The sequence below is a fragment of the Clytia hemisphaerica genome, unplaced genomic scaffold (assembly GCF_902728285.1).
Source record: "Clytia hemisphaerica strain Z4C2 unplaced genomic scaffold, Clytia hemisphaerica genome assembly, whole genome shotgun sequence".
In the NCBI taxonomy this organism is placed as follows: Eukaryota; Metazoa; Cnidaria; class Hydrozoa; order Leptothecata; family Clytiidae; genus Clytia; species Clytia hemisphaerica.
The window spans coordinates 633,401-646,861 of NW_027104200.1; the positions used below are offsets into that span (position 1 = coordinate 633,401).

Sequence of the window (13,461 nt, forward strand, 5' to 3'; positions counted from 1 at the left end):
ATGTATAAAAAGGTAAAAAAATGGAATTCATTGCTAGATATTAATTTGTGCGTTAAACTGTCATTTAACTTCCAAACCGTACAACTGGGTAGGGAGAAGCAGAGTAGATCGAGACAAATGCGTTTAAGGTTTGGCATTGAAATATTTGGCCAACCCATAATCAGTTTTGGGAAAAATATAATCCCAACCGAAGGTGCAGGTGAAATTGAATTCATTTCTAGATATTAAATTTGCGAGTTAAACTATCAGTATTCAAGGGGATTTGGATTTTCATCGAATAGAATTCGAGCATCGTTTATGAGAGTTTCTTGTTAACGGTGACTTTCAATATTATCGAATAAGCCTGGACTTGAAAAATTCTTGGTTTGCCGTCACCCGACCCTAGATTTTGGAGGTGGGTCAGTCGGTCGAAAATTTTTTTTTATTTTGGCCATTCATTGAATTTTTGTCCACATTTTATATTTTTGAAGAAAAAAATTCTCTTCGTCGAAATAGCAATAAAGGTTATTAGGTCGGCAAGTTTGGAGAAGAGTCGGTCGGTTGACAGCAAACCAACAAGTCCATTAAATGGAACGTTTCGAATAGTAAAACGTCAAATAAGAGAGCGTTGCCTGTATTATTTCTCGACAGTTCTTGTTTTAATTGATTAATTTTTGTAGGCAGTCCAACTCACTGTAGATAGCTAATGACTTGAATTTATATTTCCTATTTATAGATCTTGTTAGTAGAACCACACTGTTGGATACTCAATTTCAGCACATCTGCCACTTGCTGGTAACTCCTAAACACAGCTGATCACAGCAGCCATATATGCAAGTAGGTTTGCTTTTACTTTCGCATAAACAACAGACCACATTTCAGTACTTAGCTCCAGTTTAAACAGCCGGCTTTCTTCCCTGTCTAGTTTAATTGTTAAAGTGGGCAGAAAGTTGGCAGTTACATACTTTGCTTGAAAAAGATTGAAAGAAGTAATTGCATTGACTTTAGACAGCCAACTTTCTGCCACTTTAATCACAATTATTATACATGATATGATCAAATGGAAGTGAGTTTATTTGATTTACCTTGTGGACATTTACACGCTGATTTCTTGGTTGAATTTATAGTAAAACGTTGCATTCCTTATAATTTTTATTATCTCAATGTGTAGATCCACAGCTTTTTACCGTAAAATGTAACCAAAAGTGACAGTGAATTTTTCAATTTCCCCCTGTAAATGAGTACTTTACTCAAACTTTACTATAAATGTCATCTCCGAAAAGGGCCAGAATGCCAGAATTCGCGCTTCTCGTAAATACGCGACTTCTCGTAAACTTAAGCTCTTCCGTGCAGTGAATCTCCATATTTTGGGTAGGTGGGCAGGCTATCACACAATGATGACGTATATTTATTTGAACTCTTTCTTGCATAGGTATCCTATATGTATCAAATTGTTATAAGATGAGGTAACATGTTTCGTAATATAATCTATTTGATCAATATGGATGAAATATGAAATTGACAGTGAAAGAAAATTTGGTGTAAGTAAAGGATTAAGATAACTCCTCCCATTCTCCTCTCGCTTAATTAATCGACTTGTGAGAAAGATACTCCAGTAACTTTGTTTGTATCAGTTTGTATAGTTGTTGTGGTAAACAGTCTTGCGAGCATGGACAAGTTTGATCTGAGTGGATTTTATGTAAAGAAAGTATTATTAAACATGTAAGAAGTTTGAGTGGCTCTAAGAGGTTTGTAAAGATGGTGTAGTCTTACTACCAGTGGGTTTGTTGCCAGGATATCCAAACTAGTGGTTTTTGTAGGCGACTGCGATTCAGATCAATGTTTGTGTGAGTGAGTTGCGTCGATTGAAGAAGTAAAGGGAATTAAAGTTGACCCTCTCTAATTCGATTTCAAGGCCTTTTTCAAGTGTAATTGGATTTTTATCGAATAAGGGGGTTGTATCGAATAGTAGAGTGTCGTTTTTGAGAGTTTCTTGTTGATGGTGACTTTTAATATTATTGAACAATAGAGCGTATCTGATTAGAGACTTGAATGTTGATTGCGGTACGGTGGTTCAATAGTTCCTGGCCGGATTGTAGAGATTTTTTAGTTTTATTTTTGATTTTTTTTCTGCATCATCAAATCGATGTTATCGACCTCAGTGTGTTTCAAACTATCTAGTGCATCCACTCAAGTCATTGCAGGATCAGCATTGTTTTTAAATTGTTCTCATATTTTGACGATTTGTAGCCTAATTGATTTTATAAAATGATTATTATAAAAAAAGGTACGGAATTCTTTACGGCAGAAATATTCCTCCTTTGAGTTTGTCCCTATTTTCTGTAATAAGAAACAAAAGAAAATTGGTCAGGAAAAAGATGCTAGTCTATTATTTACAGATACATAACTTTTGAACACTACTTTATGAACTAAGCTGAGAAATATCTTTTACGTTTCGTATTACTCTTAGGTGCCTAGTAGTTAATTTTTGAAAATATTTTTAGCAGTCAAAAGAAGAGTCCATTTTTTGCTGGTTTTAGTCTATGATTACCTTTTTTTTTGGGGGGGGGGGGGGAGGCAGGGGTATTTAGAGGTACATTTCCACCCCTACCGTTTATTAACATTTCGACACACATCCAGGCCAGGTAGGCACCCCAGAGTAACGACTTTGAATTCTTATTTCCTTGACCAATACAATGATTCTTTGATTAACTTGAACAAAATACAAGAGAAAAACGTCTAAACTTCTTAACACTTCATCTATATCTTGGGTCATTTTAATACTTTGTGAAATATTTTCTTTCTCGCCCCACGGAAATGACCATATTTCTAAATCTTATGACATTATTTCACACAGTTCTAAGAGTTTTTGTATGTAGAGATTATGAGCTTTGTGAGAGTCGCGTCATGTGTGAACGTGAGTTGACAACATCTCTCTCCGTATAAAAAACACTTTTTAAAATACTTGCTTGCTTCTGAGGTTTTATGTAAGTGATGTTCAAGGTTCGGTCTTAACTACAAATGAATTACAACGGCTGGTTGGTTTAACGAGTTATAAATAATTTGAATTTCGGGCTTAAATGGTTCGCTTTCTTTCCAGCTTAAAATAACGATATCGAACACAAGAAAAAACTCCAAGAATCAACTATGGAGACGATACCAGAAGGATTATTGGGACCTCGAAAGAAATCAAATTCGTTCAATAATCGCTTCACTGAGCAAACACGATCTTTGACACGTTTAAACCCTGAAAGCATATTAAAGAAATCACCACTTCAGCGATCACAATCTACCGCCAGTATAGAGAACGTTCTTCACAACGCTGTCTTAAGGGAAGACCATGAGGCGGTAGTCCAAATTCTGAACAATAATTTTCTTGATATAAACGCTTTATCAATTGATGGTTTTACCTCACTTCACCAAGCTTGTATAGTGGGTAATGAAGAGACAGTTAAGTTACTAATCGAGGCAGGGGCAGATATAACTTTGAGGACACGACGCAAGAAACATGAATCACCTTTAAAGTTAGCTTACCTGAACGGCAACTTCGAAGTCGCGGAATATTTGTTATCCCTTGGTGCACATGATGCAGAAATTAAAAACGGAATGTCCAAAAAATGTTTCGGAAGAGCAAACACTTTGGCTTCGTAAAATGGTTTTGAGAATCGTGTTTTTTGGGGAAGACTGCTAAATAGCCGCTGAACTTTTTCGAAAAAATTGGTCCAATGGCGTTGAGTATCAATGCATGTTTCTCTGCATCCTTGAAAACAGTGGTATAGCCTGGAACTGAGACCACGATTCCTCTTCCTTTTTAGAAGTCAAATTTGTTTCAGGGTCTTAGAAGTTGTAAATAGTCAGTAAGTTTAATTTTCTTGAATATTTTGTAACATATTTTTTGTGAGGTTCCAATATAAGGAAACTATGATTTAAAAGGTAAATTTTAAATAGAGCCATCTGATAAAGACTTATTACAGAAACCTATTAACCCTTAAAGCTTGATGAAAGTGTATTCGAATTTACCAGGAAAAGATGACGTCAAAAAGAGCGTTAAAATGTCTGACGTTGTTGCATTGATGAAAAGTTCTGACGTTAATCTTTCCTGGTAAACTCGAATCCCGTCTCCTCACGCTTTAATGCTTGAAAGGTGTATTTTCATTCCCAGCATCACATAGTCGGTGTTAAATTTGATTTTCCTTCAACTTTGGGACTTGATCCGTCTTTTATCACCGCCCCTATTCTTTTGTGGTTAATCACGTCTTCACAAACTGTCGAAGTTCTGTATCCATTTCTGCTAGACCAGCTAGACGTTTGTTACTTGAATTAGCGTTGGTTGAACTAGCATTCATTAGTATTTTATTCCCGGTTTTTGCCAGTAGTAGCAAAAGATTTTTAAACAATTTTCTCTCTAGCTTAAATTTTTCGTTACTTGTAAAACCCTGGGTCCTTCCGTAGAAAACATTCATACTCTTCAATTTTATTCCAAAGAGATTCAAAATTTTCTTTCCTCACTACCTTCAGTTCTTACGGCAATCAAAAATATGTTTTACGAACTTTCGAAACTCTGCATCCATTTTTGCATGTACAAAAAAATTCAAAACATTGTTCATGTAATAAAGACAATTGAAAGTTTGTGTGATCGCGTCTTTGATTGGATAAGTTAGCCAATCAGTAATGACATCTTCATTGAATTTGATAGCGAGAACAAAAATTCGAACCACAACCACAGATAAGAAATAGACTAAAATTAAATACTTCAGAACGTTAAGTGCAGTTTTATTTCTCTCAATAATCCGTTGTCGATTCTCTGGTACGCCTTCTTGATTCCCCTTCATGTGTCGTGAGATTTTGTGGTAGAAGAAGCTCATGGTGGTTAAGGGGATAATACATTCAGTGAATGCACGTAAAATCAGGAGAAAGGTGTTACTTTCATTTGGTATTATGTATTCGATTATAAGGATAACGAACAAGATTGTGAAAATGATGCATATTATTCCAGTGTAACGTTTCTTACTCCATTTTTGAGCGTCAGTGAACGGGTGTAGTATGGAGTGATATCTTGCGAATGATATAATCACTAGAACCCATATCGAAAAAGATACACAACAAACTATAGTTACTCGAAACGGTATAAAGTAAACACGGATTCTCCTGTTAGCGTACAGACCCGTGTTTCTGGCGATAGCGTGGAAGACGGCGATTACACAGACTATCAAATCGTTGATTGCTAAAACGATGACCAGATAGTGATAAACAGGCATTCGCTTGATTGCGTTTCGATTGACGCGTAGAAAATGAATTATGATTAAGAGGTTACCAATTATCCCAACCAAGAATAGTGGTGCAAAGATTTTCAAAAGCAGTTCATAAGTTTTGAGTTTTGTCATTTTTGCTGTATCAGCCTTAAAAAAGTTGATTTTCCTGGTATATCCAATATAGAGCGATTTATTATCCAAAAAAGTTAGATGTGAATGAAAGAAGTAGCTCACAAAAAAGAAATCTTTTTTTATTGATGAAGTCCGAAAAAGAACAATTTCACCTGTGAACTTTGAAGATAAGTGTAAACTAAAATTCCGTAAATTAAAAATATCAACTGAATATACTCTCCGACCTTTTTACCCCATAACTACAATAAATCTTTACTGTAATCATCCCCCCTTTTTTCTCTAGCCTTTTGGAAATAGCAAATTACTTCCTGAGATTATGGTCCTCGCCAAGAATTTTAAAGATATATATCAGGTCAGATTTGATAACAAATCTTATAAAAAGCAACCCAGATATTGAATTTCAGTCGAAAAATTAAAAAGATTATTATAGAATTTTATCTTAAGAAGGGAAGAAATTTTCGCGGAATTTAATTTCACGGTACACAGCTCAAAGCTTCATTTAGCGGTTAAGAGGAATTTTTGTTCACAAATATTGGTCTAAAAAACCAATTTTTGTGGTAATTTTTTAAATCTTGGGAATATTCGTGTTTCGCGGAATTTAATTTCACGGATTTGTCAAAAAACCACGAAATTAAATCCCTTAAGGGCATTCAAATCGTAAAGTTGGCCCTGTGAAAATAGCCTAAACTGTTTCTCAATATAGTCTGCAGCGAACACAAAAGAGACTGTAATTTTTGATCGAATTGGAATTGGATAGAGGTTAAATGTGCTTGTTGGAATTTTATCAAATAGAAAAAAATGAATAAAAAGGTTTGGAAAACAGATGAAACTGGAACGGACTTTAACCCTATTTTTATCAGGGGGTGTTTTTCACCAGGCTGGCACTCTTTTGCTAATATAGCTCACTGAAAATTTTTTTTAACACTCTGAAAGTTTTTGACTTTTAATATAATCCTATTAGCAGCATGTACCAGTGGATACCCCTTAAAACCCACAATAAAAAGTGGTACCCTCTATCTCATTGTTTAGTTGGAGTGTAAGGCTGAAACTTTTTGTGTTGAAAGTACGTTGTCTATGATTGTCTTCCCTAGCAGTGATGTTTTGTAGAAAACAGTTTTCAGTTTTTCACGAGGAAGTGAAAAAGTGCAGTTTTAGCTATTTACCCCTTAAAACCTACAAAATGGTTTTTCTCGAATAACTTTTTACAAAAAAGTTCTTTTGACCTCAAATTTTGAACAGTGATTCACTGTAAAGTTACTAATGTTATGAATATACCATTAGTACCTAAATGATCTCAAAAATATGTGTTAAAATCAAAATACCCCTTAAAACCTACAAAAATAAGGCTAAAAACCACAAAGTCCGACCCTTGCTAACGGGATACTCAAGCTGATGGATACAAATTTGGTGTTGCTTCGTGATTCAATGGTTCAAAGAATTGCTAGAAATTCATTCCCACAACAATATTTTCATTTTTCAGGATTTCATGCCCATAATGCAATTGTGTGTGGTTTTTTCGTCAAAAACGGCTACGAAAGGCCAAAACCTTTCATTCGCTTCATTTTTGACCTATGGTTCTAATGTTTTTCTAAATCTCCATCAAATTTGTGACATTTTGGTATGCAACATGACCAGGTTTTGAGAAAGTCGATTTTCAGATTTTATTGATCATCACCCATAAAAGTGCTTTAAAGTAGAATTTTAAGGGCCTGTCATTTTCGTTGGGGTCTATTCACGAAGATGAAAATGATTTTTTCATACCTACCATAATTATAGGTATCTAAAAAGTATAGGTTTTATGACCTTAAATTCAATTGTGTAATTTCTAGGTCCAAAAAACCTGATTTTTTGAAGGGATTTTTGATAAAATTTTGAATAACTTCGAATTTTAAGATACTTTAGCATCTTTAAAATCCTTAAAATTTGGTATTTTATGAAAAAACATTTATAAGAGGTTGTAAAAAAGTGAAACATACCACATAAAATTAAATCTGGTAGTTATGAAAGCCAAAAATGCAACATTGTGGGTTTTAAGGGGTATGTGGTTTTAAGGGGTATCCACTGGTATACCAAATTTTACAATTATACACCGACCAGATCAGGTTTTATGACTTTTTTGTGCAGGCATATCATAAAATCCAGCTAAAACCCTGTAAAATCCCAAAATCTTAAATTTAGCATAACTTTTGATCTAGGTATCCAACTGACTTCAAATTTTGACAGGTTTTAGGTATCAATAATAAATTTTAAAAAATATTTTAGAAATTTTCAAAAACTGCTGACGTCATCAAAAATGACGTCATTGTTTTTTGAAAAAATTGACTCATTTTCTGCATGGATTTTAAACCCCGATTTTATTAGTATCTTAAAAACCGGCAAATATAATAGAGATATTCTTTTTGGCTTTTAGAAATTCAAAACAGAATTGAAAAATCTCCATTCGTTCAACTCTAATTGCTATTTTATTGAATAGTACTTTTTCATTGGTCAGCGATAATTGTGAAACTTTGTGATGACGTCATCACCTTTATGATGACGTCATCAACCCAAATTTTCATGTATGAACTCCTTTTATGGTGGAGAACATTTGTGCCACATTTCAAGTCCATACCTTTTCTAGATCAAAAGTTATACAAGGCTGGTGGAAAACACCCCCCCCCCCTTGAGAATACAAAATCCGAAAAAGCCTGATAATAATAGGGTTAAGATTGAGATTTTCTTAATATGATATGAAAATGGGGATTATAGCTCAATTTTAGTTGATATTTTTCTTCTCCATTTTTCATCTTCATTACCGTTTTTGCTGTTTTTCACTCCGACGGGCAATCTTCTTAGGCCTATAACTTTCTATAGCACCAAAAGATAAAAATGCTTTTTCTTCTTCATTTTTCATTTTCTAAGAAATTTCTATATTTTTGATTATTATAGTACTCTAAATGATCTTTTCAACGGTATATAATATGTTTGAAGCAATGGTTTGAAAATGACAAGCAAAACTTTTAAGGTTTTTTTTTTTCGTTCAAGTGAATGAACTTTAGAATACTAATTGATAACCCTATCATATCCTAGATAGAAGTTTATTATCAACAACCTCACTTCCGTCTCGTTTCCCTCGCAAACGGTTTAGCAAAATTTCTAAGGCGAATAAATTGGAATATCTATCACAAAATATCAGACCTTCTCCTCACAGACCCGGTGGGATTTTTTTCAGCCAGTGGGGATAAAAATAACAGAAAAAAGCTCGATGGGGATTGATATTCCCATATTCTTTATGGATGGGGATTTCAATTCTTTTGTTTTCAATTCAGAAAATTAAGTGGGGACAAAAATTGGACGATAATTTTTCACCGGGGACGATTTTTTGGCCAATTTTCCAGTGGGAAGGGGTCCAATTAGGTCTGTGAGAAGGGGGTGTTTAATATTTAGACTCTTAAAATTGTTTGTACGAAAGTTGGGATTGACTTTTCTGGGAACCCTGTACTAATTTTAGGCAAAAAAAGGCAGTTTCACATTTCCTGGAAAAATATTTCAAGTGCACCCCTTTTTCAAACGGCGGGCGGGCGATTGGGCGAAAAAAAAACGAAATTAACCCGAAAATTAATACTATGCGTGTTGAATTTTTCAAATTTGCAAGGCAGTTTCACATTTCAACTCGGAGCTTTTGAAGTTTTTAATACGTGCGTCATATTTTATATATGGCATCAGGCTTTGGCAGATCGAATATATTAATAAGCTGATTTCCCGTGTAGCAATCCTGTTTAATGAGAGAAAAATTTATCGAATTTCAACCTAATTGATATAAATTACCATTTAATGAGATCAACGAATTAATTTTAGAACGAGTTAACCGCATCAAAACGCTGTTATTTCCCGTACCGCTAACCTCTACACCAAAATTTTGCAATATTTGAGATGGATGGATAGGGTCTAAATTTCTCTCTCATAATTTAAATAATCATCAATTATTTTGCTACTAAGTGATGGGAATAAACAGATAACCTGAAAAGTAGAAATTGTCAACCTATTCAGCATTATCAGGGACTCTACATGATAATAATAATAGCAAATGTTTTAAATGGCTGGCTTCGAAAAATCATTGAGCTTTTAGACAACTCAAGAATTGTTTCCACGAAGGGCCATTACGAACAGAACAAGAACAGTAACAAGAAGGAACTGGAAAATTGAATCAATAATTGGATAAATAATTGGAGAATCAGCTGAAAAAATGTTTACTGGCGCTACTCTTGAAAGACACTATTGATTCAGCATCACGGCATTTCCTTGGTAGATTATTTCAAATAGGAATTGTAGAGCTTAAGAAGGTTTTTGCTTCAAATATGTTTCTGTTTTGCCGTACTGCCCGGTGTGGAAACGATGCAAAGTCCACGCCGAGCTGTTATTTGATTAAAGTGAGGTGCACGCCAAAAGATATTCAGCTTGTGGAAAGGCTGCCAAAAGTAATTACTGCCTAATACCGAATATATTCGGCGTGCTGTTCACTAATTCCAACCTGGCGTACTGCTAAATTATTCTGAGCAGCTAATCTAATGATCGACCTGACCATAACCTGATAACAGATGGTCATAATATTCTTACGAGCACGGTAAACCTCAGAAGGCGCTTGAAAATTAACCATCTGAGGAAAATATTCCTCCCGTAGAAAATTCTACAACAAGAATCTTGTTGTCACCCGGAATGTCAAAAACTATGGTGCCCTATGTTCAAACACAAACTCTGTTGTCATTCCCAGTCCTTTTAGACGACTCTTATGATTTCACCTACTTTAATCGTAGAAATTTTAGCGAGACTAATTTTAGCGTTTTAGCGAGTTTTCCCTATTTTCGCTAAAATAAATCTCGCTAAAACGCGCCGAATTGACAGATCGCTAAAATTTATCCGCGCGAAATTTTTCGAAAAGCTGATTCGCTAAAATAAATCCAGTATGTTTTTTCTTTCATTTTTTATCATTTTGTTATCATTTTCATATTTTTTTCAAAAACTAGTAATGGGGGCGTAAATTTCTAAGTTTTTCTGTTCTTAGTCAAGAATTGTGTTACAAACACATGTTACTATTTTAATTTTTGTATTAAGAAACATTATTTTTTTCTTCAAAATCATTGCCCTCGCTAAAATTAATCCACCCGAAATTTTTGTCAGATGAGTACTCGCTAAAATTTATCCACGCGAAATTTTTTGAAATCGTGATTCGCTAAAATAAATCCAAAAAAAATCAAGATTTTCCTGACTCGCTAATATACGCTAAAATTAATCTCGCTAAAATTTCTACGATTAAAGTATACCATTTAGAGCTTTCAGGTTAGATTCAGCTGATCTCAGGTTATCTGATTACTGCACTGTAAGGGTCGAAATGATCAAGGGTTTATTTGTAAGGGTTTAAAAAGAAATATGAGTTTTTGTCAAATGACGGAAAATGTTTTTTTTTCAAAAAAATTTTCTGCACTATAATGGTCCAAGTTTTTGAGACCTTTTTTCTATCCGCGTATACGTGAGCTCATTCCCGATTTTCCTTTACGAGAGCTAGATTAAACTTTTCCAGTGAATTAATATTTGTTATCAAATGTCAATAAATTACGATTTCATTGGAGATTTTAAAGTTATTTTTAAAAAATAGTTCAATTTATAACCAAGATTTTTCTTGGTTAAATTTTTCTACGCAGTAAATTAAGAAGTCATTTAAAGAAATTAGAAATTGCATGAGGCATCATTAACGTAGCGGTAAAATATGAAAGCAAAGGACAAGAATGAAATTTCATAATGAATGGTGGTATTATTTATTCATAACAACTATAGCTTATTAATAATACTCAACATCCGACCTTAAATACCATACCTTCAAAACCGTTTGTTAGCATATAATGTATACAAGAAGAAAGTTTTCCCTTCAAATCAAATATGAGGTATACCAATACACCTTTTCGACCGTATTCGTGCGGTCAGGTGCGTGCCACTGAATTATTCAATTATCCCCTTAAACTCGATCCAATCCTTTTTGACATATTTTTCTATTGTCTATATAGGTGCGAAAAAAGTACTGGGTCGGTTTTAGTGGTATCCAGGTGGACAAAAGAATGCCAGCGCGGTAATTGGCGGCTACGGTCAAAAAAGTGTATTACTGATTCGCCAGCTTATCTTCAAGGTAAGCTAAAAATGATTTTTTAGGGTGACTTGGTATTGATGAAAAACCAGACCGTTTTCTCACGGCCCTGGCAGAACTTATTCCCACGGTGGGGATGAAAAAAACGGTGGGATGGTGTTGGACAGTAATTCTTTACATTGAATTTCAAATGGGGATGAAAACAAAGCCGATTTCCAGTTGGGCTGAAATTGTAGGTTATTTTTTCATCTGGGACGGAAATTTAGTCAAACTGTACATTGGGGATGGAATTCCAGTGGGTCTGACCAGAAAAAATTGATTTCTTCGATTTATGTTCTAATGAAAAACTATTATTTTATCTTTACAACATTTCAATACTGTTTTTTTTCAGGATTAGTTGCATTCTTTGTGAGAATATAATGAAGTAGTAATTTTCTTTTGATTTCCTCCATTTTGATCTCTCCTTCGTAGCTCAATTACATACTTAAATTTGCAGCAGCCTGAAGACCAGTTAATTATGAAACAATAGCAGCTTGCTAATTAGCATTTTACTCGTCAGCTAATCCCCTTTTCTAATTCCTGCACGAACTGAGGTTTTCGTATCAGTGCTCGGGTCGTTGAGTTTAAAGACCCATGGGCTAGAGAAGAATCTTCAATCTTTCTCAAGCAAGAAATGGTAAAGCCTTAAGCATTGCTCCACATTAGAATTACAGATCGAATCAAGTGCTTTCTATGATTTTACGCGGCATTTTCGAGATGGATTTTACTTTCGATCTGGACCCCGTGATTCATGCGTCTTGGATACAAAATATGTGGCTTCATTTTCCAGGGGCGGGAAAATACATATAGCCTCCAAACAAAGATTCCATATTCTCCCTGGAGGTGTGGCGACATTTCGAGAATTTCGGGTAAGTACGAATCGTACCTCCAATAACCAACCCTTGGGATGACTACTTTTCAACGAAAAGCTACTCTTAGTTTATATCAAAGATAGCGGATAGCTTGGTCCAGAGTTTTAATATGTCAGTGAGAGCAACCACTGGCTTTTATAAACTCTGAACCAAGCTATATCCGTCATCTTTGACCGGAGCTTTTTTCAAAAGTGGTACTCGCAAAGAATCCATTGTAGTGTTAAAATTTTCCCTAACGACATCCGACGCTACATCACTAGTGTTCGAGAAAATGTAGATCTAGCGCTACCGATGCGGGTACCACTTTCATAAGAACTCTGATTAAAATATTTTACCGGGATTGAGAAGCTCAGTGAGTGAAACACAGTTTTTTATCTAACTAAAACTCCAAGAGGAACAATGAAAAACCATGGTAAATTTCATCAAAAACTTCATCAAAAGACTTTGAGAGTCGGTGGTCTTTTTTATAAATATTTTGTCTCAAATGACAATAATACGGGGAGAAAATATTTGCAGATCAAGTTTCCCTTTTGTGCGGAAGTGGTCAACCTTTAATGTGGTCTCAGGTCGCTTTCTTAAGAGCGCAAGAATTTTCTTCCATTTTAATAATTTGTCCTCAAAAAATGCTTATGAGTTTATGGAAAGCTCCTAGATCTTGGAAACAGGAAATACTTCCCAAACAACAATAAGCAAAAAGCCAAAGCAGTATGAAGGCCCAGTGACGACATATTGGTTATTCGTACTGATTGTTTTCCAAAATGATCTTAAATTGACTAAGCTCAGCTTCTTCAAAAACGGACATAAAGCACACGGACAGCGACAAGGCCCGATGGTGGGCCCAACAATAATATGGGTATAAACTGTATGAGGCAAACATTGAAATTGGTTTTGAGTCTAGCAATAACCTTAAGTCCCCTTCAAGTCCGATGTCGAAAGTCATTTACCAAAGGAGAGTTTGCGCAAAGACCCTAAGTGAAAATATTCCAACTATTTTTCTCGCTATTTTCTTCCAAAGATATTTTAAGATTTTGCAATTTGTACGATTTAATCTATTTATCAAATTTTTGGTTAA

The 13,461-nt window shown here is 34.7% G+C and overlaps 1 long non-coding RNA gene across 1 annotated transcript; it reads left to right on the forward strand.

Annotated features, from left to right (window-relative positions):
* The first annotated feature begins 723 nt into the window (after positions 1–723).
* On the forward strand, positions 724–3,917 carry LOC136815247 (uncharacterized). Its single transcript, XR_010847702.1, has 2 exons — positions 724–816; positions 3,080–3,917. It is a non-coding gene; the product is annotated as an uncharacterized lncRNA (long non-coding RNA).
* The last annotated feature ends 9,544 nt before the right edge of the window (positions 3,918–13,461 follow it).